General features: G+C 42.1%; 1 long non-coding RNA gene across 2 annotated transcripts in view; it reads right to left on the bottom strand.

Moving 5' to 3' along the window:
- Window positions 1–2,491: 2,491 nt before the first annotated feature.
- Window positions 2,492–25,118, bottom strand: part of LOC130707041 (uncharacterized) — a 109,435-nt gene continuing 86,808 nt past the window's right edge. For both annotated transcript variants that reach the window (XR_009007048.1, XR_009007046.1), the window contains one exon: window positions 2,492–2,706. This is a non-coding gene — a long non-coding RNA (uncharacterized LOC130707041). The remainder of the gene's footprint in view (window positions 2,707–25,118) is intronic.

Consider the following 25,118-nt stretch of genomic DNA (forward strand, 5'->3'; position numbering starts at 1 on the left):
CTCCCTACCTCCATCTCTGTGGATGGGTCCATGCGATGGCTGGGAAACCAAACATTATTGTTCAGGGATGATGTTTTTCAAATTGGACATCTGCTGCTTATTTGGCTGGGAGTTTGGCAAGTGTTGCAGTTTGTTGTGGTGGTCAGACCTAGAGGAAATAATTAGGTAGTCATGGCAACCAGCATCCCAGGAACACCACAGTGACGCCAAGGAGAGAGCACTGAACAGAGGGTCCAGATGTCCACTCTGCTATGAATGCTCTGGCCTCAGGTTCCTCAGCAGGGCGTCTGGAACTTCAGTTCTAAAAGTCTCTCAATAGGAGAATGAAATATTTAATTCCATATGGAAAGAGATAGGTCCTGAGATCCAAAGAGCACCTGGACAGGTGGTTCAAAATTCATACGAAGCTGAGAAAGACTAAGGAGGGGTGAAAAAATGCATCTATGAAGCATCCACTATGTCCCAGGAACTGTGCTATATGTGTTGTACCATCACCTCAGTTCATCCTCATGATATCCTTTGGACGGAGGAAGGAACTGAGGCTTAGAGAGGTGACATGACTTGCCTAAGATCACACAGCTAGATAGTAAAGGAATCAGAATTTGAACCCTGGTCTAGCTGATCCTAAAGCTTTGCTACAACACCTATACTTATCAGTGATCAGAACCTTTCCTAAGATCGCTTCTGCTAGAAGTGGAACAGGGGCTGAGTGGAAGGTTAAGATGGCATCAGTTCTGAAGGCCATGTCACTTGTTGATATTCTCTCCCCTATGTTGCCCAACTTGGTGGGATTCTGCCCTCTGGCGTAGACCTAAACCATTTTAGCATAGGCTGAACATCTTCTCACCCCAATTATTTTAAATCCATGTTCTCTCTACAGTATTTCTGTTGTGCCCTAGGCAGTATACTACAGTTGAGTCTGAGCCCAACTCTCTCTCTTTCTTTGCCTTATTGAAAAAAAAAATGACAGAATGTGCAAGATGCTCTCCAATTCCTGAATCATGGATCACTCCTCTGACTCAGAAGTTGGATTGCTTGTTACCTTATAGATCTTTGAAAATTCCTGTTCCCCTTGCCAGGTTCAGAAAAATCCCACTCTTCAGTGATTTTTCTTCCTTTTTCCAGCTTCCTCTAATTTTTTTAGAGTCTCATGATATTATTATATACCCTTTGCTTGGTGAGGGCAGGTTATCTGGCACTCATGCCTGGTAGGCTCGAGGAACAGATGAAAATTCTGATATTCCTGAAAAGTGGAATCAGAGGACCTGCCTTTGAGTCCCCTTTCTGCCACCAACTAGCCTGTAACTTTGAAGAAGTCAGTGGACATTTTTCCATGTGCCAAATGAGAAGTCAGACAAACTCCACCTGAAGGTGTCTTTCAATGCTAAGATGTGGCAATTCAAGTCAGCCTTCTAGTAAACAAAATTTCAATTCCCATTTGAAAGTTAAGATTGTTCAACCTGCTCCTCACTTTAGAATGGACAGGGTTACCTTTAAGATGGATGCAAATTCAATCTCCTCACCTTGAGCTTTGGATTTTTCTACTTCACATTCTCTCTGAGTTCTGAGGAGGTAATCTATGAGTTTTTAAGACAGCTGTCCTTCTCTCTCCTAATGGGTAGAACACTGAATGAAGGGCAAATAGAGATGGTGGTGGTGCCAGCGAAGAAAGTAAACAAGTTAAATGATACCTTCAAAGAATTGAAGGCAAGGGTTGCCTGGGTCAGGCTGTCCTCACTATTACCATATTTCACTGTGCTTTGGCCACAGTGGATGATGGTGTAATAGAAAGGGCACAGCCTGTGGATCTGGTTCTGTCACTCACACCATCTATAAAAATTAACTTGAAATGAATCAAACACCTAAATATAAGGGCTAAAATGATAAAACTCTTATACGAAAGCATAGGTGTAAATCTTTGTGATCTTGAATGAAGCAACTGTTTCTTAGATATGACACCAAAAATACAAGCAACAAAAGAAAAAAAATAGATAACTTGGACTTTATCAGGATCAGAATCTTTGGTGCTTCAAAGGACACTATCCGGAAAGGAAAAAGACAACCCACAGAATGGGAGAAAATATCTACAAATTATGTATCTGATAAGACACATATCTTTAAAATATAAAGAACTTTTACATCTCAATAAAAAAAGACAAACAACCCAATTAAAAATGGACAAATGATCTGAATACATATTTCTCTAAGTAGTCCCCCCTTATCCATTGGGAATAAGTTCCAAGACCCACAATGGATGCCTGAAATCGCAAATGGTACTGAACCCTATATATACTATGTTTTTTCCTACACATGTATAGCTATGATAAAGTTTAATTTATAAATTAGGCACAGTAAGAATTTAACAACATTAATTAATAATAAAATAGAACAATTATAAGAATATACTGTAATAAAATTTATGTGAATGTGGTCTCTCTCTCTCTCTCTCTCTGGCTCCCCCTCAAAATTATTATACTGTACTCACCCTTCTTCTTCTTGTGATGATGTGAGATGATAAAATGTCTACATGATGAGATGAAGTGAGGTGAATGATATAGGCATCCTGACGTAGTGTTAGGCTCCTGTTGACCTTCTGATGATACATGAGAAGGAGAATCATTGGCTTCAGGTGGTCCTGGATCATTGAGCCATGATGATGTTGATGCTTGGATGTCAGGAGCAGACGACATGGAAGCTTGCGGGGTCCTGGGTGGGACGGAATGGGACTGCATGAGATTTCATTGTGTTACTCAGAACAATGCACAATTTAAAATTTATGAATTGCTTATTTCTGAAATTTTCCATTTAATACTTTCAGATCATGGTTGACTGTGGGTAATAGAAACCGCAGAAAGTGAAAATGAGGATAAGAGGAGACTACCATACAAATGGCCAATGAGCACATGAAAAAATGCTCAACATCCTTGGCAATCAAGGAAATGCTAATAAAAACAACAAGGACACAGAATTATTATTAGGGCAGTCAAAATACTCTGTATAATACTATAAGGATGGATATATATCATTATACATTTGTCTAAACTCATAGACTATACAACACCAAGAATGAATTGTAATGTAAACTGGACTTTGGGTGATTATTATGTGTCAATATAGGTTCATCAATTGTAACAAATGTACCATTCTGGTGGAGGAGGCTAATAATAGGGGATGTTATACATGCATGGGGGCAGGGATTACATGGGAAATTATACTTTCCTCTCAATTTTGAGAACATAAAACTGCTCTAAAAATAAAGTCCTTAAAAAATTAAAATAAATAAATAAAAATAATAAAAAGTGTTGGGGAAGATGTGGAGAAATTAGAATCCTTATACACTGCTGGTGGGAATATAAAATGGTGCAGCCACTTTGGAAACCAGTCTGGCAGCTTCTTAAAAGATTAAATGTAGAGTTACCATATGACCCAGAAATGCCTCTCCTAGGTGTATACCCAAGAGAAATGAAAATATATGTCCACTTGTATATGAATGTTCTTATACACAAATGTTCATAGTAGCATTTTTCATAATAGCCAAAAAGTGGAACTCAATGTCCATCAACTGCTGATGGGATATATAAAATGTAGTATATCCATACAATGGGGTATTATCTGGCAATATAAAGAAATGAAGATTCTACAAGATGCTGATAGATTCTACAAGATGGCTGAACCTAGAAAACATGATGCTAAATGAAAGAAGCCAGTCACAAAAGACTACATATTGTATGATTCCATTTATATAAACTATATAAAATATATTTTATATATTTAAAATATATGGATATATAAAATATCCATAATAGGAAAATCTATAGTGACAGAAAGTAGATTAGTGGTTGCTTAGGGCTGGGGGAAGAGGGATGCAGGAACAGGGGGTGATAGCTAAAGAGTATGGAATTTCTTTTTGGGGTGATGAAATGTTCTAAAATTGATTGTGGTGATGGTTGCACAACTCTATGAATGTACTACAAACTATTGCATTACACACTTTAAATACGTGAATTGTATGGCATGTTAATTATACCTCGGTAAAGTTGTTACTCAAAAATGTAATAACCTAGGTTGGAGTTGTTGGTGAAGAGTAAGTGAGGGAATAGGGGAAAAAAGGTTGATTGGCTAGGATTTGATCATGTTGAGGCTGGTTAATAGGTACATGCAGGTTCACTATATTATTTTCCCTACTTCGCTATATGTATACAATTTTCTATAATAAAAATAAAACAGCAAGACATAATAGGCTGGCACTAAATGCAACTATTACTATTATTATTATATCCTAGAGCCAAGCACTGAATTTAAGAATTTAAGCATATACCCCTAAATAACCCATTATACATCTGACAGTTTTCCTTTAACTTGTTTAAATTCCTTTTGCAGGAGTTAGCTCTTTTCACCATGGCCCCAGAGGAGCGGGAGAACTGGTCACAGACATGAAGACAACATGTAACCCCTGATTTGCCCCCTTCTTTATCTCCCCATGGCTAATCAGTCACCCGCTTTTGCCAATTTTCCTTCCAAATGACTCTTATCTTCAGCCACCCTCATTACCCATGCCACCTACCTAGACCAAGCCCTTGGCAAATTCTACCTAGGCTACAGCAAGAGCTCAGCTTCTCTCACAGACGTTCATCATTCCCTCTCCCGAATCTAGTGCCCATCTCTCCTACACACCAGCAGCAGACTCTTCCATGAATGTCCTTACTTATTCCTTTCCCCTGCTCAAATATTAACAGGCTCTGCATTGCTTATGGCATAAACTCTTAATTTTTCTATCTGGATTCCTAACATCTGATGCCATCCTGTGAATCCAAACTTATCTCTATTTCAAAATTTGTCCCTATTGCTTTGATTTAGCACTTCCATCCACTGTGTGCTTTCAGGCATCCATGTGCTTCACGGGAGGTAAATCTGAAATAGTCTTATCCAATCATGTTATTCCATTTTCCTTCCCAGTGACTGGTTTGGGAATGCGCATGTGATGAAATTCTGAGCAGTAATCCAGGAGAGGAGGTCTTTTGGGGAAAGTACATCTTGGGGGAAAAAAAGTATTACTCATAAAAAGACATGGAGGAAGAGACAGGCCCTTTCCATCTGCCTCCAGCCCTAGACATCTAGGCACTGAGGAATAAAACGTGATGCCTGGAATTGCTGCAGCCCTCTTGTGACCATGAAGAGAAGGCCAAGAGAATAAGAGATGCTGTTGAGCTGGAGATGTAGATCCACTGAGCTGCTGAATTAAACCAAACCTGGAACTGAGCTACTTCTGCACATCTTATTACATGAAATAATAGATGTCCTTACGGTGCAATGCAGTTTTACTTCAAATCCTAAATCTTCGTGAACCATCTCAATATACAGTCTCCCTGACTCTGGTTTAGGAGACAGCCAGACTCTGATTTCCAGGCCTCTTCCTGTGACTTATTAGCTCCTTGAATTTGTCAAGTTACTCACTTTTTCTAGTCCAGTGCTTCTCATATGTTAGCCTGCATCAGAAACACCAGGGGGCTTGTTAAAACACAGATTCCTGAACACGACCCTCAGGGATTTATTTTCAAGAGGTTTGTGAAGGAGCTGGAGAATTTACATTTCTAACAAGTTCCCAGGTAATGCTGTGGCTCATAGGACCACACTTTGAGTAAGAGTGTCCTAGGCCTAAGTTTCTTTGTCCACAAAACAGACATGAGAGCATTCCCTAGTAGGTTTTATGAGGATTAAACATGATAATACAGATACAGTGCTTGGCCCAGTGTCTGGCACAGAAGTAGAGCTCAGAGATGATAGCTATTAATGTTAACTTGGGAAAATATTAATCCTGCAGCTGAGGGCTCAGTTTGTGCAAATTCCAGGTTCAGAATCATTTCTCTGGAGTTCTGGGACCTTGCATAGCAAGCTTTCCCAGACAAAAGAGCCAAAAGAAACCTGTTGACTGGGGATATTAACTAGGTGGCTGTGGGAGAATGACATGAGTGATTTGCTGGGATGATTAGAAATCATCTGAAATATGGCTAGGTTGAGAAGGAGCCGGGAGGAAGAATGGCCTTCACTTATCAGACTCCCATTAAAATGGTTTGTAGTGTGTCCCAGCTTTATCCAAATGATTAAAGAGGTGAGACCTTGAAGAGGGGTGGGGGAAGGAACCAGACTGGCCGCTGGCTTTCAAAGAGAGGAAGGCAATAAAAGATTAGTTATTAAATAAATGAAGTTCAGGAAATGATCCAATGTCTTGGGAGTGTTCAATCTCAGAAGACGAGAAGCTTCTAACCTTGTAGAGTCAAAGAAAATTCACAGAGACACACACTACCTCAGGCATGCCATTCTCCTGCAGTTTCCCAGGGTAAGGAAAAATTAAGAAGACTGAGAAATCTGGATTAAAAAAAATTTTCCATGAATTCTTTTCCTAAAATTTCCAATAGATCTTACTTTTTTTTACTTCCCAGCAGTAAAGAAAGGTTTCTATCGCTGTTGTTGTTGGTATGTGGCATAAACACAGCACTTACTGAGTCCTTAATATGTGCCAACATGATGCTAACATTTACCTGCATTATTTCATTTAATCCCTTTAACAATTCTAGGATGTAGGCTCTACTGATGTCTTTTAGAGATGAGTAAACAGGTTCAGAAAAGTGAGTGGCTTGGGTCATATGTCTCGTAGAAGTGTCTTTAACCTGGACCCAAATGGTATTTTAACTTTTCAAATAATATGTACCTCTATTTCTCACTATTCTCCCCAGAATGTCAAGTAGGTGTTAATATTCCTGTTTTTTAGACAGGGACCTGGAGATGTAGAGGATTTACATGATGTGCCCAAATGCCATCATGCATATGAAGCTGTGAAATCAGAGTTGGAACTCAGAGCACTCTCTCTACTGTATTACACTGCCCATGGAAATCACTCAGTTGTTTTTTAGAGGTAATTTGTATGACATACATATTTATAATTCCTTTCCCATTGATAAATGAGACAAAAGTTTCCAAAATCTCTTCTCACACTAGTTTCTTAGAAAGTGTTCACCTTCATTCTAATTTTCGTTCCTTCTTGTTTCCATTTCCCCCCATTGCCAGAGGAGGTACCACCTCTCCAAACAACTCACCTACTGACTTTGCTATGAATTTTCATGTATGTACGAACCCTAGAGAGCCGGAGTGACTATGTCAGAGATCTTTCTTCTTTTTTGTCCCTATTTCCTTTTAATTAGTCCTCACCACCTACAACTTGCAAAAGGTCAGACATTACTATCTTGATATTAGAGATGAGGAAATTGAGTCAACAGAAATGTTAAAAACATTTTCTACCACACAACCACAAGGCTTTAGTCAGTGTTCTTTCTGATTTTAAAGGCTGCACTCTTTATAAGTCTTTACCTTGAGTTGGCCAGAGATCTGATCTTGAGAAGAGTCAGAATCTGTCCACAGTCAGCTTAAGATCAGACTGATCTCAAGCAAATTGCTTATCTTCTCTGGTGTCTGATTCCTCTTTTGTAAAATGGAATTTCTGTTAAGTTTGGAGGTAACATGTGTAAAGTGCTGGCTACTGTGCCTATAGCAAAAGACATCAATAAAGGCAGATTTTATATATATGTATATATACACATATATATGAATACATACATATACATACATATATACATAAACTTATAAGTGTGTTACAGTGTTCGCTCTTATGTTTAGCTTTGATCCCTTTTGGGCTAATTTTTTTTTTGAGTTAATTTTTGTATATTGTTTAAGATAAGGGTCCAACTTTTTTTTTTTCCACATGAATATCCAGTTTTTTCAAATACCATTTTGTTGGAAAACTATCCTTTCCCCCATTGAATGGTTTGGTATGCTGGTTGAAAATCATTTTACTACATGTGTGAGGGTTTATTTCTGGGTTCTAATTTTGTTCCATTGGTCTATGTATCTATCTTTATGCCAATACCTCACTGTTTTGATTACCAAAGCTTTTCAATAAGTTTTGAAATGAGGCAGTATGAAATCTCTAACTTTGTTCTTCTTTTTCAAGATTATTTTGGCTATTCTGGGTCCCTTGAGATTTCATATAAATTTTGGAATGTGCTTTTCTATTTCTGAAAACAAAATCATTGGGATTTTAACAGGAATTACATTCAATCTATAGATAGCTTTGGGTCATATTAACATCTTAACAATATTAAGTCTTCCTGTCTGTGAACACAGGATGTCTTTTCATTATTTGTGTCTTTAATTTCTTTCAGCAACATTTTGTAATTTTCAGAGTACAGGTCATTTGCTGCCTTGATTAAGTTTATTCCTAAGTATTTTATTCTTTTTGATGCTATTGTTTTCTTAATTTCTTTTTCAGATTGTTCATTGTTACTATATAGAAATGCAACTAATACTTTGCATGTTGATTTTGTTTTAACTTTTTATTTTATATTGGAGTGTAGCTGATTAACAATGTTGTGATAGTTTCAGGTGCACAGCAAAGCGACTCAGCCATACATATACATATATCCATTCTACCCCAGTCTATGTTGATTTTAAATTTTTCAACTTTGCTGATTTATTTCCTAGTTCTAACAGTTTTTGTGGAATCTTTAGATTTTGTACATATAAGATCATGTCATCTTTGAACAGAGACAATTTTACATTTTCCTTTCCAATCTGGTTGCTTTTTATTTCTTTTTCTTGCCTAATTACTCTGGCGAGGACCTCCACTATTATGTTGAATAAAAGTGGCAAAACCAGGTATTCTTGCCTGTCCTGCTCTTAGGGGAAAAGCATTTAGTCTTCCACCATTGAGTATGATGTTAACTATACGTTTTTTCAGATATGGTCTTTATTATGTTAAGGTAGTTCCCTTCTATTCCTAGTTTTTTGAGTACAGATTTACATTTTTTAAAGACACTTTTGCTACTCAGTGGAGAATGGACTGGTTGGGGATGAGCTGATAGCAAGGAGACCCTTTTGGAAGCTGTCACACTAGGGTTTTGTTTTGGTTTTGGCCACACTGCGTGGTTTGCAGGATCTTAGTTCCCAGACCAGGGATTGAACCCGGGCCATGGCAGTGAAAGTGCCGAGGCCCAACTACTGGACCACTAGGGAATTTCCTGTTATACTAGTTTAAGCAATAGGTAATGTCATCCTGAATTCAGAAATTATCAGAAAGAATGAAGAGGAGAGAATGGTTATAAGAGACTTTTAGGAAATAATGTTAGTAGATCTTAGTGATTGATTTGATGTGCTAGAAAGGGAAGGGTCAAGGATGCTTTCCAGTTTTCTGACTTGGGGAAACTGGGTAAAGAAGAACCCTTTGAGGAATAATTTTGTGAGGAAAGATGATGAATTAGTTGAAGATGAGGCACTCAGGGACAAGAAGTTAGACGGAAGGGTCAGAAGCTTAACAAGAAAGGCACAAACTGGAGAAGTTTTGATGTATTTCCATCCAGGTGGTAGTCAAAACCATGTGTATGGATGAGTTGAACAAGGTTTACACAAACAAATTCTTGGAGAGGCCAGGCGGGGAACAACCATAGTGAATGGACCTGATGCTATACTCTAAGGGGTCACAGGGCCTGGGGCAAATGACCACGCATGTCCTGCCCAAAGACTTTCCAATGTAATCAGCCAAGCAGAGACTGCTGACTTGCATGCAGGTCTTCTCCCACCCCATTGTTCTCCCTCATAGACCTAACAGAATAGGTTCCATCATCTTAATGGAATTTCAGGGAGCGTGACCAACCAATGGGGAGGTAATTAGAGTCAGGAGACACCCCTCGCCTTCCCCCTTGACATCATTCCACAGAGGCAGATGTGGCCCCAGCTGCAATTGGCTCTGTTTTTAGCAGCATTACTCAGAGCAGTGGCTGCCGGGAGCTCAAATTTGAGAGCCTGGGGGTCTTTAATATGAGAAAGCCAAGAGATCTCAAGGCCGAGGCCAGCAGACCTGCCTCTTGTTTCAGGGTCTGGAAGCACAGTTCTTCAAAACGTCAATGTATTAATGACCTGCTGAAGGCTTGGCTTCCAGTGCATGGGATATGTGGAAAGAAAAGGTTATTTTTGTTGTTGTTTTTATACATAAATAACACAATCTGACTTTTCAGCACTACAGATAGGTCTGGGCAGCCAGGATGGAAGACCCCCCACTGGGGTGACTTTCTGGAGCCAGTTCTTACATGAGCCTGAAGCTCCAAGGGGATTTGGGCCTGAGCAACCAGAGGTCAGCATCTCTGTTCCTGTTTTCCCTATGAATGGCAGGCCAACTAGGGCAGGAGATTGAGATAATTGGCCTACATTGTTGAGACTGATTTTTGAAATGCTAGATTAAACAAACGTAGCATGTCTGTGATTTTTGCCTCTTTGATGCAGACCAGGGAGGAGATTTTAGGAAGCTCTTTCCAGTGATAGGAATAATTAGCTCCATTAAGCAACTAGCAAGCAAATACATTCACCTTTAAAATCCTAGATCAGATGTCACCTTCTGCATCCAAACTTTTGCCTATATCATTCCTTTGGGGCCCCAAAACATTTACTTCTGTTTTGAGCCTAACTAGACCATACTTTGGGCTTCTCAAAGGCAAAGAGAATCGTATTCTAATTCTTCATGTATCTGCTCCAGGGCCAAATGAGAGGTGCCTCATACACATTGTGTTTGAATGAATTAATGTATGGTTTTATTGTTTCATTAAGGCATTGTTCCTTCCCTCACAGTGCCTACTTCTTGTGGCTCTCACATAACTTTTATTTCTTTTAGCGATTGTATTAGTTTCCTAGAGCTGCCATAACAAAGCACTACAAAGTGGGTGGCCCAAACAACAGAAATGTATTGTCTCACTGTTCTGGAGGCTAGAAGTCCAATAACAAGGTGTCACAGGATCAGTTCCTTCTGAGGGCTGTAAGGGAGATTCTGTTCCGTGCTTCCCTCTTTGCTCCTAGTGGTTTGCTGGAAATTTGAGTTGTTCTTGCTTTGTAGATACATTGCCCCAATCTCTGTCGTCAGGTTCACATAGCATTCTCCCTGTGTGCACATCTAAACTTCCCCTTTAATAAGGACCCCAGTCATATTAGATCCAGGGCCTACTCTACTCTAATATGAACCTCATCTTAATTAATTTCATCTGCACTGACGCTGTTTCCAAGTAAGGCCATATTCTGAAGTTCTGGAGGTTAGAATTTCAAATTATGAATTTGAGGAAGACACAATTCAACTCCTAACATGTTTTAAACCTAGCAATTTTCACAGCACTCTCCACTCTCATAGCTTTTTCCAGGTCAGGGATTATGTCCTGTTCTTCTCGCACGGCTGAGGTGTAGTAGAAGGAGCTCTCTCTAGAAAAACAAGTCACTCCTACTTCCTAGCCTTGGTTTTCTCATATGTAAACTGCAAAATTAGAGTAAATAATCCTTCAAGTGACTCCCAGCTCTGAGATTCTTGGATTTCTCTGGTACTCACTAGCCTCAGGGCCTGCTGTCTTTTCTAGGAATTCTTCCCTCATCATTAACTAGCAGCAGACCTCACCATCAGTATGTGACTGTTACTGATCAATGGCACTTCTCATTTTTTATTCAATAATTTCCATAATCTTCTATAGTTTGTTAATCTACATTTTTTGCTGGGTGTGAAGGTATACTCACAATGTAATTTTTAATAACCTTAAAGAAGATGTTATCCACACAGTCCGAAAGTAGTTCACACTCAGTTGTCCAAATGATGATCTAGCCTTCTCTGAATTCCTGTTGCATTAATGAACAACTAGGTCTGGTATCTGCCTGGTAACCTTGCGACCCAGACACCTATTGTTCACCTCTATCAGCCAGTTCTTTCCTTTATGCACATTTCTCTAGCCACATTATATGTGTATGTCTCTGTGCATCTCCGTATGTATCATCATTATTAATATCCATTCCTACCTTTATGCCTTTGTTTTAGACATTCTTTACTCCTCACATATGTCCTTTTCCCACCATCTCCTACTCATCAGTCAAGATCCTGCTGAAATGCCACCTCTTCCATGAAGCCTTCTTTTACCTCCCTAGGCCAAAGAACTCGCTCCATTCTCTGAGCTGCCATTGTACTATATGTGTATTTTCTTTCACATTTAATCACTTTCTACTTTGTATCTGCAGAAGATTCCGCCTCACCACTTTTCAGCTCCAACTCTGAGTAAATCAATTGAACTTTCAAGTCTCAGTTTATCCATCTGCCAAGTGGGAACCATTATGCCCAACATCTAGAGTAGTTATGAGAATTATTTAATACAATAAATGCAAAAGTACTAGAACACAGTAGGTGCACAATAAATGTTAGTTCCCTCTTTGTCATCTCCCGTGTCAGGTTGGTGCATTTGTTCATTTCTGTACCCCCCCCATCACCTTCTAGAACAGAACCTGGTATTTGCTGGATGCTTAATAAAAGATGGATACATGGATTGATGGATGGATGGTAAATTGAAGAACCTGTGAGAAAAGTTGAGAATACTCAATTTGGGCTACTACTTTTATATCAGCAATGCTGGAGCTGAGTCTTCATGGTCCAAAACCATGATCTAATTGGTAAACAAAGAAAAATATTTCTGGTCCCCTACATACAGGCCCTCACCCCATGCCCCAACCCCAAACTCACACATTATTTATTTATTCACTCCTATTCAGACACTCAAAATGCTAAAGCTGCCTCTTGGCTGCTACATTCAAGTCTGCCTTTCTCCCTGGACTTGCCTTGTTCTATGTATTCTTTCTTGTTTCTCTCTATTTGTCCATCAGAATTTACACGCTCCCTGTGCTAATCACTTAGGACTCCAATTGTCACCAAAAAAGTCTTTAATTAGTAGCAGTAAGGGCTTAATGATATGGTATCATCCTCCAAAATGGCCCTGAATGAGCCTCACTTTATGATATCCATGCCCTAGTGTAGTACACTCTCATGTTGAATAAGGATGACTTGGGTGATCCTTAAAATATTGAGAAAGTGATTGTGTGTGATGTCCGAGGCGAGGTCATAAAACACATTGCTGCTTCTGCCTTGGGCTCTGGGATTGCTCACACTGGGGGAAGCCAGCCACCATGTTGTGAGGACACTCAAGCAACCCTAAGAATAGACTCATGTGGAAAAAAACTGAGGCTTCCTGCCAACAGTCAGCACCAACTTCTCAGTTATATGAGAGACCCACGTTGAAAGTGGATCTTCTAGCCCCAGTCAACACTTCAGATGCCTTTAGCCTAGACCAACATCTGATTCAACCTCATTAGAGTCTTAAGGTTTGAACCACCAGCCAAGTCGTTCCCCAATTCCTGACCCACGAAAACCATGAGGGATAATAAATATGTATTTTTGATTTAGGCCACTATATTTGGAGGGGATTTTTTTGTGTAGCAATAGATAACTAAGACATTGGGTTACCCAAGAGCAATTGACTCCTTATAGCCAAAGACTAAGAGTACAAATCCTGCATTCCAGGAGGTACAAGTCCAGTGAGAGAGAGGTTGGGAGCAGATGAAACTATCTTGAGTTCCTACAAATTAAAAGCAGGGAACACTTCAGTTACTTTGTAAAACTTCATGAGAGTATCTACAAAAGGTGAATATGTACAAATCCTAACATTCAGAAATTCCATTCACAGATATGTACTCAACAGAAATGCATTCACTAAAGACACATGCAAGAATTTTTAAAGCAGCATTATTGATAATAGCCCAAACTCAGGAACCACCCAGATGCCTGTCAACAGTAGAATGGATCAGTGAATTGTAGTATATTCACTGGAACACTGTGCAGCAACAAGAGTGATCAAGCAAGCCACAATTACACACAGTATGGATACATGTCTCAAACATCGTGTAGAGTAAAAAAAGCCAGACATAATAACATCTATCTGTGATTCGATTTGTATAAAGTATAAAAAGGCAAAATTAATCTGTAATGTAAGGTAGTAGTTACTTTCAGAGAGGGTAATAAGGGGGCTGCCGGGGTGCTCGTGATGTTCTGGTTCTTGACCTCAGTGCTAATAACGTGGGGCAGATTCCCTACTTGGAAAAATCAGTGAGCTATACACTTATGATTTATGTGCTTTTCTGTATGTATGTTTACTTCAATAAACAATGTACTTTTAAAAAAGGACTTAATTTTGAAAAACAAATAAGTGTATCTGAGAGCAGTACAAGTTTAAAAAGATCTTGCTTTATATTAAGGAGGGAGATGGGAAATTCCCGGTCTGCCATTAACTTGCACTGGGCCTCAGTTGCCTAACCATAGTAAAATAACTATAAATATTCATTTTGTACCAACTATACCTAAAGTATTATGTCAAAAAGCAAATAAGTATGACATTGTAATTAATTATAAAACAATATTTCAGGACAGATGATATTATACTCATTTTATAAATATGGAAACAGAAGTCAAGAGAAATTGAGAAACTTGCCCAGAATTACACTGTGTATCAATGACATGGGTTGCATTTGAACCTAGATCTCTGGCTCCTGAGACTGCTTTTTTCACCAATGCCACATGCCTACTGAAAAGAGGGAGGTAACTAGGTGTGACTTCTCTTCCTCCAGTACAAGATTAGGATCTATGCAAGTGTAAATCTATATTGCATGTGTATGTAGGTTTGTACACACACACACGCACTCCTATGTGTGTGTGGGGTGTATGTGATTGTTCATGTACTGAGTTATGTGGCCAAGGCTCTGTCTGCCCAGTGCCAAGATCTAGACGGAAATTGAAAAATGTGAAGATTCACAGGGATGATTCCAAACATTTAATTTTTAGCATTGAGTAATTCAAGCAACTGACTAGACCCTCCCTCTGCTGTTCATCCAGATATTTACTCAGTACAGACACTGACTCAGGTTCAGTGACCTCATGGGTGAATTGATCTGTACAACCGTCCTTTGGTATCTGCAGGGGACTGGTTCCAGGACCACCAACCCCAGCACTAAAACCCACGGATGCTCAAGTTCCTCATATAAAATGGTATAGTATTTGCATATAACCATGCACATCCTCTTGAATACTTTAAATCATCTCTAGATTACCTATAATACCTAATAAAATATAAATGCTATGTGAGTAGTTGCCTGCACAGCAAATTTAAGTTTTGCTGTTTGGAGCTCCCTGGAATTTTTTCCAAATATTTTCCATCCTTGGTTGGTTGAATCCACAGATGTGGAACCTGCAGGTACTGAAGGCTGACTGTATTCATTTCCCTGATGTTTTTCTTGCTTCTGCTATTCCTGATCTTGAACTTAGAATAATAAAACTCCCCAATTGAAGCTGGGCACATGGTCACTAAACTAGAGACTACATTCGTCATCCTTCCTTGAAGTGGGACACGAAAGAGGGTAAATGATGCATGGAACCTCCAGGTTACCTCCTTAAGGATAATGTCCTTTATGCAGGACTTGCTTTTTATCCTCCCTGCATGCTGGAAAGCTGACGAGACAGCAACCCAGCCTCAACCAGAGAGAAGGATGACACTCTGAAGATGGTGCAGAAATCAGCTGGAAGAAACCTGTGTGGCTGGTGGAGTAGAGCCACCCCACTAACCCCAGTGCTTTCCTTTGGACTGGTAAGTAAGAGAGGAAGAAACCTGTTCACATCAGCCCAATGTGAGGGCTCCGTTCAGCCTCCCTAACAAGTGTAGCTTTATAGGAGGGTGTTAACGCAGAGATGCATGAACAAGCACCTTGGCCAATGGCCAATAGCTCAGCCCTCGGAGAGCAGACACTTGGGTCCCCAAGTTGGAGACCACTCTGTGGGAAGCAGCCTCAGAGGAATGGATAATGTCCTCTTTCCCCCGTGGCGGACAACACAGTCCCATATGCACCTTTTTATTTGATCCCCACCACAAACATGTGGGGTAGAAATTAACTTTATTCCACTTTGTTAGAAAACCGGGTCTCAAATAAGTGCCTTGGTCACATTAATAAGTGACATGGAGCCAAAAGCTTTTCATCATTCCTGGTCTCCCTGGAAAAGGAGCTACACGGAAACTTGAGGCCAAGGAAGGGGTTCCTGACAGATGGCTTTTCACTATTCCCACAGAGCCACACAATTCAGAATGGCAGTCCAGGCCTCCTCTGCAAGAAGGTAAAAAAAAATGCAGGAATTTCAGGAATCTGACTCTAAATCAGCCTCGCTCTCTGTCCTTTGCCAGCCTTGGGTACAAGCTGGAATAATTGGAAGCCTTATGATCATAACCTAGACTACGGCACGCTCATTCTCATTGGAGCCTCGCAACAAACCTGCATTTTTATTTTTCCCATTTTTTATAGATGGAAAACCTGAGGCTCAGAGAGCTTAAGCAACTTGCCCATGGCACCCCAGTGAGTAAGTGAGACTCTTCACATCAAACTCTCAGCCCTGCCTGAGCTCTGGCTCAGTGTCTGGCTCTTTTGAAGTGTACAATAAAATGTGAGTTACTATTTGGAATGGCAGGTAGGGATTAAATTGAAGTCTCCTGGACCTAAATCCACTGTTCCACTTGGCCTCTGTCCTGATGCTTTTTTCCTGTCCCTGAGGCTGCCTTGGTAACCTACCCAGTAATTATGATGGCATCACCAGCATGGTGTTTACTGTGTGCCAGGAACTGTTCAACTTGCTTCATTTATTAACTGTGTCCATGCCCTCCAGACAAAGACCACGAGGAACAATCTGTAGTTGAAAGTTGGGTTGATGGACTCATTGTAATGAGGGAGCGTGCACATCACAGGGAACCATTGGGTGTTTCAGCAGAGGGTGACAGAAAGGACTTATAGGATGTGTACTTAAAGGAACTGAAGTCAGGTGATCTTGGAGAGAGTTCAAGGAAGTAGGGGTTGGCTCGGTATTGGGTGCTATCAAGAAGCAAGGATAAGGCAAAATATTATACATAGGATGGATAAACAACAAGGTCCTACTGTATAGCACAGGGAACTATATTCAATATCCTGTGATAAACCATAATGGAAGAGAATATGTAAAAGAATGTGTGTATATATATATATATATGTATATATATATATATATATATATGTATATACACACACACACACACACATGTATATGTATAACTGAGTCATTTTGTTGTACAGAAGAAATTAACACAATGTTGTAAATCAATTATACTTCAATAACATTTAAAAAAAAGAAGCAAGGATAATTCTGATTTGATACCTTAGTGGATCTTATCTAGAAAGAGGGAAGAACAGAAAGAGGGTAAAGAAGTAATTAATAAAGAGGCAGCAGTCACTCACGCATATTAGCTGGGAAAGGGGGACGTCTGGTATTTTTGTGGTTTGCATGGTGACCCCGTTTCTGTAAGTGTTTAGAAAAAATATAAAATAGCCCTTTTTTGGTCTCATTTGTGAGATGATTTATGTTCAGCAAGAGAACACTGCAGTCTGGCTGCAAGGGCGAGGCCAGCACCTAACAACCTTGTTTTTAGTGCTGGGCCAGTTCACAGATGTCCGGCAGCTTCTTCTCATCTATTTCATCTTCACAAGAATTCTATTTATGACTTAGATCCTATTAGTATCCTAGATGCGGAACATGAGATACAAAGGATGTGAGTAACTTGCCAAGGTCCCACAGGTAACAAATGGAAGCACTAGGGTGAGAACCCAGGCAGTGTGGCCTCAGAAATCTTCCCTCCTGACTGGTGGGTGTAATATTCCACCTCTCCAGTTACCTCCCCGGGGCCTAATTCCATCCGTAAACCCTCAGCGTTTGACCCTAATGGGACACTCCTGCTGACTCCCCGACCCTATGCTGTGGATTCCCCCCAATCCCATGGCTGGATTCCACAGATCCTCAGTGGCCCAGACTCACTCTCTGGAAAACAGCTGAAACTCCTGACCTGAGAGCCTGCCTGGACCTTTCGCTCATTCCCACCCCAAACTCTCTGGAAACCTGCTCCGCCTGCTTTGCTGGACAGCCCCCTCATCACCTCCTATGGCTCCCCGATGTCCTCCCCGCCCTGGCGAATGAGGCTTGTTTCTGGAGGGGCTAGACTTAGGGCCTGCCCAACCCCAAGTGCCTGTTGTGACATCCTGAAAGAATCTGATGAAGGCCCCCTAGGGTGTTCGACGCTGCCTGCCAGCTTGGAGGTGGGGTTGTATAGGAAGCACTAGCTGAGCCCCTATTTAACAGATCTATGTCCTCTGGGCAAGTTACTTCACCTCTCTGAGGTTCATCTGCTGTCAAACTAAGGGCACTAATGACGCCCCTCCAAGTGCTGCTGGAGGATCAGATGAGATAAAGTATTCTTCTTTTGGTGGAAACTGAGGAAGGGATTATGTTTTCTGTCTGGGTTGATATGGAACAGACTAGAGAGAGTGAGCAAGGGAGGGCGACACAAGCTAGAAAGCATCCTGTGCGGGGGAGCCTTCTAGAACTATTCATCTTCCCCTCCTCTTAGGAGACAGAAGGAGCACCAGGTTGGGGTCTATACCCTAGAGGTTATGAGCACAGACACTGTCACTGGGCCTCGCGGTTCCTTGTGCCATCAGTGCTAGTGTGTGGCCTCAGGCAAGTTGCTTAACCTCTCTGGGCTTTTCTCTCTTCACATGTGACACGGGAAATAACACCACTTGCACAATGGTTGTGAACGGGCAGCGGGTCAGCATCTGTGGAGTGACTGGACCAGGACAGGCTTTCGGCAGAGGGAGGTTCCCTCCATTCCCTCCACCCTGCGAGGGTGTTTGTATTTGAAAAGAGGCTGAAGGGGAAAGGGCAGTGTCTAACTTCAAGGTCGGAAGGGCTGACACAGCCCTTTCAGGCTTTTGGGGTCAGGGGAAGGAGGGCATCCCAACCCCCATTCAGCGAGTGACCACCGATCGTGAACAGCTCAGTGCAGGGCCAGGCTGCCAAGGTGAGGGTCAGGGGCGGGTTTCAGTCTTTGGTGGGCCTGGGAATGCAAGATATTGAATACAGTGGAAAAGTATTGAATTTAGCCTCAGAAATACTGATTTCTAGATCTGGTGCCACCATTTTCTGGGCTTGGGAGAGTCACTTAACCTCCATCTTCTTCTCCGCTCCCTCCTCAAGAACTGAAGGGACGTTCCTATAAACCCAAGGTTAAGTACTGGACTTCTGCTTTTTAGTCTTCACCACAACGACCTCCAGTATGTAATATCGTTATGCCCATTTTACAGAAGAGGAAACTCAGGCTTAGAGCGGTCAAGGAGCCCATCTTAAAGACACACAGCCAATAGCGGCTGGGCTGTGACGGACCCAGGCGGCCAGACTCTAGCGCCTGTGCTCTCAACCTCTCCCATGAGCACAAAAAGCATCTCAAGTTTTCCTCTTTCTTATCTGAAACCGTGGAAGAAGAACTGCCCCCCTGCTTTCTTCCAGGAAGCTCTGAGGATCAGACGGGCTGACGGATGTGACTGGGACGTGCTCTGTTGACTGCAGGATGCATGGCAGAGATTTGGGGGTGTCCTTGCTCACTGTGGCTTTGGAGGGCAGCGTCAGCACAAAAGAAGTCCTCAGGGGCTTCCCTTGTGGCGCAGTGGTTGAGAGTCTGCCTGCCAGTGCGGGGGACACGGGTTCGAGCCCTGATCTGGGAGGATCCCGCATGCCGCGGAGTAGCTGGGCCCGTGAGCCACGGCTACTGAGCCTGCGTCTGGAGCCCGTGCTCCGCAACAAGAGAGGCCGCGACCGTGAGAGGCCCGCGCGCCGCGATGAAGAGTGGCCCCCACTTGCCGCAAATGGAGAAAGCCCTCGCGCAGAAACGAAGACCCAACACAGCCATAAATAAAAATAAATTTAAAAAAAAAATAATAATTTGGTCAACAACCTTTAATTTGGTCACAACCTTTCTTTAAAAAAAAAAAAAAAAAAAAAAGAAGTCCTCAGCATGGATGAGAAAAGCAGATTTTAGCTCCAGGTAAGGGGCAGTCTTTCTGAGGCAGGAGATAGATGGGCCCCAGGCTGAACAGCTAGAGTTCGTCCCCTGTGGACAGGTACTTCAAGATGAAGACAACAGCAAGAGGGAGGAGAAACCGAGCCCTGCCCAGATAAAAGATAAAGAGACCACATATTCCTCGTTCTCAAGGTCAAGGAGACCTTCCCGACTACACGTGTGTAGAAAGGCTCCTCAGAGGTCAAAAGGGAGGGGGCACCACCCCATAGTAGGTGATGTCAACCTACCCATAGCCCTCTTCGCTAGAATCCGTCTTGGCTAAGAGATGTGTGCACGCACATGGCAGGACACTGAGATAAGCCAAATATGGACTCAGAGCCAGGCAAAGCAAGATGATTAGCCAGAAGAAATGCCCCATATAAGTGATTCAAACTACCTTGAAGGCACAAATCTCTCTGAGTCCACCCATGTGTGCCTATTCACATGTACTCTTTTTCCTCCTAATAGACACTTTGTTTCACTACTTTCCATCTCTTTGTGGAAACTCATTTCTACACAGCTGACGGGCCAGGTGCCTTGTCACCGGCCACTGGTCCCCGGTGGTCTCATGGCTAGGATTCAGCGCTCTCACTGCCGCAGCCTGACTTCAATCTCTGGCCAGGGAACCGGAATCCTGCTTCAAGCCACTGCAGGCCGAGGCTACCCGAGATTATTTCCACAGTGCATGCTCCTGAGTGAGTTGGGTTGCCTCTGAGGCAGGAAGCCTTCCCAGCAAAAGAAGCACCTGATGAGAAAGCATGGGGGTTCCTTAAACACCTAAGGTAGGTACTGGAAGCTTCTAGCACAGGGCTCTGCCCACGGGAGATGCACCATTCAGTGGGGTTTCCCTCCTCTTTCTCTCCTCTTTTCTTGTTAGATGTTCTCCAGCCACCATTTCCCCTCAGATTCTGTGAGTTCTCCTGTTTCTGTGAGGTTGCCTGAGCCCAACTAGATCTGAATGTCGTTTGCCAACTTCCTCACAGCCTCTGGGGCAGGGGTGGATCTGCGGGAAAACATTTTGCCTGAACTCTGGCTCGGACTCCTGCAACATCTGTGGAAAACAAGGGAGTTTACCACACAGCCCTCTCCCAATCACACACTCATTTCATGCTTGGCTCCCCAGAGCGACCTTTCTCAAGAAAAATACCATTTAAAACTTTTTCTCCACCTCTTTTCCTCTTTCTGAGAGAGGGAGTTCTGAGGCCAATGACGGAGAAAGAGTCTTTGGTTTCTCCCCTGCAAATTGTTGTTCTAATAGCCTGGGCCAAAGCAGGCAGAAGGGACCTCTGAGTGTACCCTGGTGTGACCTCCACACCGCCTGAGTGGGGACAGAGCAGGGACTGAGGTGAAGGGCTAACAAGGCAGCAGTGGCTCCTTGACAGCTTTCCCTGTCACCAGAGGACAGGAGAGCCCTGTTTTCTCAGGAGCTCTGGGAGAGGAGGATGAAGATGATGATGATGATGCTGATGGTGAAGAAGAAGATGATGATGCGGATGATGAAGAAGAAGAAGATGATGATAGGAGAGAGAGAGACAAAGACAGAGAGACAAAGAGAGACAGAAAGAAGGAGAGAGAGAGAAAGAGGCACTACAACGCCAAAAGGAATTTTCCATCCCTTTGAGATCCAAAGCCCTATGACTCAAGGTGTGGTTCACAGACCAGCAGCATCACCATCACCCATGAACTTGAGCTTGTCTGAAATGCAGAATCCCAGACCCCACTCCAAATTGACCAAATCAAAACCTACATTTCATCAAGACCCTCGGTGGTTTGGAGACACATTAACGTTTAAGAAGCACTGTCCGACATAAGATTGCCTCCAAGCTCCTAGCTATGTTCCATGGAAGTCCAAATACCTAGTGCACATTCTATGGAAGTCCAAATTCCTCCCCAAATTGTCTGTGAATTCCCAGGGAGCTCACTCTCTGAGAGTCACCTTTGGTAACTCTGGAATAATTGTTATTTCCCTGCATAAGACAGTTTATAGCTTCTTTTGCCCTCCTTTGCTCACTCGCTCTGTCTGACCTATATCAAACCAGATTGGAAACTGAGTCCCTTTCTCAGTTTCCACTAAAAAGCAACTCACACAGAGCCTTTGTGTGAATGTGTAGGAGATTTTCCCCAAATGTGTTGAGTAGTGGGGATGGGGTAAAACAATAACTGTAACCACTTTATACTGAACGCTAGACATCTCTGATCTTTGACTACACAACACTGGGAATTCTTCACTGGCCCCTCACCCCAGGTGTTCCCTACTTCACCTCATCTCCCCGGATCATCTCTTTCTATCTCTCCTCCCTGGTCCCAATCTTCTCTTCTCTGCCCATCCCTTTCAGGAGCTAAGCTTCCCTCATTTTCTCATACAGAGCAGTAATGACATCCCTTCTGTCATCTTCATACTATGCTCCTAAGATTCCCCATCTCTCCTACATGTCTCAAAACCCATCTTTATAGCAGCACTATTCACAATGCCAAGAGGTGGAAGCGACCCAAGTAGCCATCGACAGATGAGTGGATAAACAACATCTGGTATATGAACACAATGCAATATTATTCAACCTTAAAAGGGAAGGCAATTCCAACACATGCTACAACAGGGACGAGACTTGGGAACATTATGCTAATAAAATAAGCCAGTCACAAGAAGACAAATACTGTATGATTCCACTTACATGAAATATCTAGAGTAGTCAAATTCATAGAAACAGAAAGTAGAATGGTGGTTGCCAGAAGCTGGAGGGAAGGGGGAAATTGGGAGGAGTTGATTAATGAGTACCAAGTTTCAGTCTCACAAGATGAAAACTTTCTGGAGATGGGCTGCACAGCAATGTGAGTATATTTAACATTACTGAACTGTACACTTAGAAATGGTTAAGATGGTAAATTTTGTTATTTTTTCCCACAATTAAAAATTAAAACAAACAAACAAACAAACAAAAGACCTCTGGGCAAAGAATGTATCCTTCTGAATCTTAGTTTCCTCACTGGATATTGAGGATGAATATATGTGCTCTCCTCTAAATACACCTCACAGGACTTTTGAAGCTCATGTAAATTGATGACTTTGAAAGAAAAAAAAAAGACAATTCTTTTCCCAAGAGGAATTCTGGTGCCAGTGGTTTAGTTCACTTTCCTTTGTAGCCTATATATCTCTCATTTCCTTCTCCTGTCCTTCCTAGACTCCACCCCTCCCCTAACCCTGCTCCTCTTCCTCCACCACTTCCTCTCATGGTGTGCCTTAGCATTCATTTCCTTCCTTCTCTTATGCTTCTGATCTCTCCGGGATTTCACTGACTTTCAAGGCTTCAAGTAGCTCCATGGGTAGATGAACACCAATCTATAACTCCTGTCCAGATCTCCTTCCTAATTCAAACTAGTTTATCCTATTGTCTACTGGACTTCTCCCCTACGCACCTCAACTTGGCATGTTCAAAGCCCAATAAGCCACCATTCCCCACCCACCATCTCCTCCAAGGTTCCTACTCTTATTGAAAGGTCTAAAAGCCATCTCCCTGGTTGTAAAAAAAAAAAAAAAATCTGGGAATCACCCAATGACTGCCCCCCTCTCCTTCCTACCCTCACTCCTTAAAGGCCTACTCAAGGGAGAGGGTCTCAGATGAATAATTTCTCAAAGGTTCATTTCTCTCTTAGGTTACTGTCAGAGGACACTGCAGGGTGGCTGTGCTCTGCTCTGCATGTCTTCTGCATTCCATGATCCAAGCCGAAGGGACATGCCATTCTTATGGCAGAGGGGAAAAAAGACATGGCTGAAATTTGCAATGGCTCTTAATATTTCTGCTTGGTCTTGGCCTAAATCACTCCCACTTTTGTTCCATCAGCTAAAACAAGTCATATGCCCACATCTGATGTTAGTAATCTATTTCCTTATTGCATTGCAAACAAAGAAAATAAGACATGCAATGATGAGGAGGTAAATTTCAAATAAATAAAAGGCAATTCTGTTACCACCACAGGAGATGGACTCATTAAACTCATTGACCCAACTGGGAATAGACTTGAAAATCTGTAGTGCTTTAATGAAACCTGGCCTAAGGCAACTTCAGACAATTCTCAAGCCCTCTCATTCCAGGGGAATCATGATAACCCACACTCTGCAGTGCCTATTGACAATACAATATTTTGTTTTTAATCTTCTCAGCTTTGAGGGTGGCATGTCTCAATTGGATATGAAACGGGAGAGGGCAAGGAAACTTAGAATGACTGTATGGTCCTATATCATGGGACCTCATGTCATGTTACAGATAGAACATGGGAGCTCCAGGAGGTAATGTAACACGCCTTCACTCCAACAACCTGGAAGTTGGAGAGTTAGAGAGTTGGACTTCAAATACAAGTCTCTCTAACCCCAAAGTCCCTGCTCTCCTCTCCATACCTTGAAATGCCTTACAGAATTAGATAGCTATTACTGCTTAACAAATGACCCAAAGTCAATAATTTGAAACTTATTATCTCACAGTTTCTGTGGGCCAGGAATTAAGGACCAGCTTATCTAGGTGGTTCAGGCTCTGTCATGAGGTGACAGTCAAGATGTCAGCTGGGGCTACAGCTATCTACAGGTTTGACTGGGGCTGGAGGATATGTTTCCAATTGCCATGGCTGGCAACTTGGTGCTGGTTATAGATCCTCTCCATGTAGACCTCTCCATAGGTTGCTTGAGTGTCCTTACAGCACGGTGACTGAGTTCCCCCAAAGCAAGCAATCTGAGAGACAGAGCACGCCACGGAAGCTATCCTAGCCTCAGAAGTCACATTGAATCACTTCTGCCACATTTCATTAATTAGAATAAGACTGCCCTACTTTCAAGGGAGGGAAATTAGGCTTCACCTTTTGAAGAGAGGAGAATGATGGACATATTTTAGACCACTACACTTAGCAAATGAGAAAGAATTTGCAGCTCTGGTGTGAGTTGCCTAGCCTTTGTTTAAAATGAATTAGAGGCTTCCAACTTCTCTCAGGTTAAAGATAAAAATCCTCAACAAAACAGCAAGGCCATGCATGCCCTACACACTGCGTGCCCCCAGCCTCAAACCAGGTCTTTCCCCTTTATGTTACACACCTGGAGTGTTTTCATTTCTTCTTAAATACTGCACTCCCACCTGCCTGAAAGCCTCTCAGAGATGTTCCCTCAGTCCTCTGTGCCCTCCCCCAACCTCCTCTTGCCTTGCTAACATTCACTCATCCTTCAGGTCCTGGTTCAAAGGTTGCTTCTTCATCAAACTTTCCCTGATCCCTCAGACCACATCAGGTCTG

The sequence above is a fragment of the Balaenoptera acutorostrata genome, chromosome 1, assembly GCF_949987535.1.
Source record: "Balaenoptera acutorostrata chromosome 1, mBalAcu1.1, whole genome shotgun sequence".
NCBI lineage: Eukaryota > Metazoa > Chordata > Mammalia > Artiodactyla > Balaenopteridae > Balaenoptera > Balaenoptera acutorostrata.